A 3,690-nucleotide genomic window follows, 5' to 3' on the forward strand; every position below is an offset into this window, starting at 1 on the left:
TTTAGGAACTAGAGGAAGGTTGTATTTCTCATCATTGTTACATCGCACCCTGACTGGCTCATCTCCTCCCCGAGTACAGTCAGTTTTTTATACATCTTTTCCATTTCTTTTTAGAAATATGCAAATATTAAGAGCATGAAAAAGTGTCATTGCCAGTTTTGGAAAAACTACACAAAATTTCCCCACAAACCCCAAAATAACTGTACAACTTTCCCAAAGGACTGAACTTGGGCAGAAGACACATGGAGCAGAGTAAAAGGAAGCAGCATTAGACCTATTAGAGAATGCCAGTACAAAAATATGCTTCCTGGAAATGAGGATTCATTATCAAGTGCAAATCTCGGTCTCTCAAAACCAAGAGCAGGAACAGAATAAGTTCAGAATAAGGCATATAAAGGTGTGAAGCCAGGGGACAGAGCGTTTCCAGGGAGAACAGAGCAGCAAATCTTAGGATCAGGAAAATTATAACTCATCAAGATAAGGTAAGCACTATGAAACATAGAGGCCTCTCTCTTGCTTGCAAAAACTAGAGAGCACAGATCGGCTGGCAGAAGCTAGTTCACTTCAGAGACTCAGAGTAGGTGGGGCCACATATAGAATCATAAGAGAAGCTGCATTCACAGGAAGCAGTCTGGTTTTGACACTGAAGGAAAAGTGAATCTGTAGTCTATTTTTATCTGTGTATTGGGTGTAGGTTTACAGAGCAGATCATCAGTTGTACAACAATCAACAATTATTGTACAACAATTCAACAATCCATAATCTATAGCTTCAGGATATACCACTCCAAAATAATGCCTCGAAAAGCTATCAATTATTTGCCAACAGTTCACTGGGGTGACAAATCGGGATGGGCTCAGCTATACCTTTGGGTCTCTGATATGATGACTTAGATACCCAGAGCCTCTTTTTACATTCTATCTCATCTTCAAGGAGGCTCCCCTATTGAGAATTCATTGCTATTGAGTGAATTCTGACATATAGCATTCTCCTGTAAGCACTGGACTACTAACCTCAAGACTGTCAGTTCAATTCCACCAGCTGCTCGGTGGGCAAAGATAAAGCTGTCTGCTCATGTGAAAATTGCCACAGCCTTGGACATTCTCTGTAGGGTCAGGATGAGTTGGAATCAACTCTCTGGCAATGAGTTGGGTTCTATGACAGAGTGTAACTGGAATCATGGGTTTTCAAGGCTGTAATCTTTACAAGAGCAGACTGTGATCTCGCTCTCACCCAGAGTTGGGGGTGGGTACAAGCCACAGTGTTTTAATCACTGTGTACCCATGCTTCCCTTCCTAAGAGGCTAGCTAAAGCCTTCTCACATGAAGATGGAGAAGGTCCCATAAACAACCAAGAACGCAGGCCTATATGCTCACACATTTTTTAAGCTTCACATTTTTTTTAATGTGTCATGATTGTTGATGTCCTAATGGCTAAAGCAAGTTCAACTGAGTTGAAGGTCAATATGGGAGGAGGCTATGCAAAAATGAAACTACAGAAAAATGCCAATCCCAGGGGATTGATAGTATAACAATGGATCAAGTGAAAGCTTATGGTTGAGTGGACCAAAGACTGAAATCCTCCCTTACAAAGAATTTGATCAGAAAAATGGAATTAACTCATTGATAGTAGTGAGGAAGATACTGGCACAGAGAGGATACAAAGATAATTAGGGGAAAAAATGAAAGCGCATTAAAAGTTCCCAAAAAGTGAGAAAATTCAAATATTGTCACCAAACCAATGAAAAGTGTGATTATGCATTTTGTAATAAATAGACACAAAAATAAAAAAATAATATTAAGGTAGTATGTATTGTCAGACAGTATTTTAACCACTTTGCAGTTATTAACTTGACTGATTCTCAAAACAACTCTATAGCTACATTTTATTATTACTTCCATTATACAGATATAAAGAATGAAGGAACATAAGATTCTGGTTTACGCAATTAGTTAAAGGAGGAGTCAGTATTTAAACCCAGGAAAGCACAATTTTGAGCCTGTACTCTTATTTATGGACTCTTATCCTTCAAAAGGAAGCACAGCCAAAAGACCGACCCACCGCAGTCAGATTGATTACAACTCAAAAGAACCCTACAGTACAGACTAGACATGCCCTGCGGGGTTTCTGAGATGGTGACGTTGTGCAGGAGCAGAAAAGCAACTTCTTTCTTCCACGGAGCCTATTCACAGTGGTTCAACCAAACCATTACATGCAATCTCTAAGAAACACGACATAGCACAGGTGAAGATATTCAGGAAAGAGAAAAGGGGATAAAATTAGCTTATATGCATTGGGCAAGAAGAATGGGGACTGGGTGGACATGGGAGTAATAAAGACAACACTGGATGAAATTATTTCTGTTAAAATGATAATGGTAGGAGAAATCCACTAGAGAGACAATATACATAGAATTGGGGCCTCTGAAAAAGAAAATTTCAGCACTGAAAAAAAGTAAATAATTTTAAATCCAAGTGCAAAGAGCTTTCCTGAAATAAAACCAATTTGAAACTCGTGGTTAAAGTTATACCATTTACATAGGAGAAAAAAGATTCATAACAATTAATACCAAGATGCATGTTAATAAATTACTGTCATTTTAATACAAATAATCATTTCACAGAAAAGCAAAAACACTAAACCCCGTATTAGAAAAAAATAGTTAACCTAGCCTCAAACTACTCTAAAGCAACATTTAAAGCCTGTGTCAATGAAACAAAATTTATGACAATTTCAAAGAAAGAAAGTGTGATACACATAAGGATTTATTCTGTACAAGTGAATAATTCAGGTATTGCAAAATGTAGTTAGCCTACATGTGTTCAATCTCCCTGTCTCAACTATGTTTTTAAAACAGTACCAGGAGCTAATCAATGACACTATTAGCAAAAGATCCCTATATTCCAGGAAGATAAGATTCAAGATAATTAACAAGGAGATCTCTAAGGGGAGCCTGAGACAGATAAAAATCATAGATCCAGGGAGGGATTTTGAGCTCTCACTTAATCCTAGCTCTAATCTCAGAACAATTAGTTCTTAAAACATGAATCTGCCAGATACTCGCCCTGAAGAAGGAAGAACAGAAGATATGGCGACTATTATAAAGTGTGGTGAAGATATTGGGTGGGGACTGGATAGCAGATAAATTAGCATCGTGGCTCTTAAAGGCTTGTTTCCAAACAAGCAGCCATCCAAGTGAGATGTCAGCTAAGTCCACATGGGAAAAACACACCAACATCAATGGCCTAAGGATTGTAAATCCCAAGGAGAAATAGTATCAGTTTAAATTCTAAGACTCTGGTTTGCAGAAGGCTATGAATCACAGTGTTAGGCCAAAATACAGTTGCAAAATCTGCACAGGAAATACTCCACCAGTGATTTCCCTCTAACGATAATTGAGGGATGGGAATAAACTGATTATCAAACAGAGTATTAGAGAGATGACTATAGTCCATCAAACCTGACTTAAACAGTTAAAACCCTGTCACTTGATCTCTCTTCTGATCTATTGTGGGCTAGATCTGGTTTTGAATATTTTCTCTGTGTGTGCGCATGCTTTATTATAGAGATTAGGGTTATCTCTGATGTAGTTTATCATTGTGGGTAGCCTTCTTGAATCTTTGTTATGTGCTTGTCTGTTTATCAGTATGTAAAACCTAGGATTGATGAACCTAGAGAGAAGACAAATAG

This window comes from Echinops telfairi, unplaced genomic scaffold, assembly GCF_000313985.2.
Source record: "Echinops telfairi isolate 266 unplaced genomic scaffold, ASM31398v2 ScPeMD7_443;HRSCAF=831, whole genome shotgun sequence".
Taxonomy (NCBI): Eukaryota; Metazoa; Chordata; class Mammalia; order Afrosoricida; family Tenrecidae; genus Echinops; species Echinops telfairi.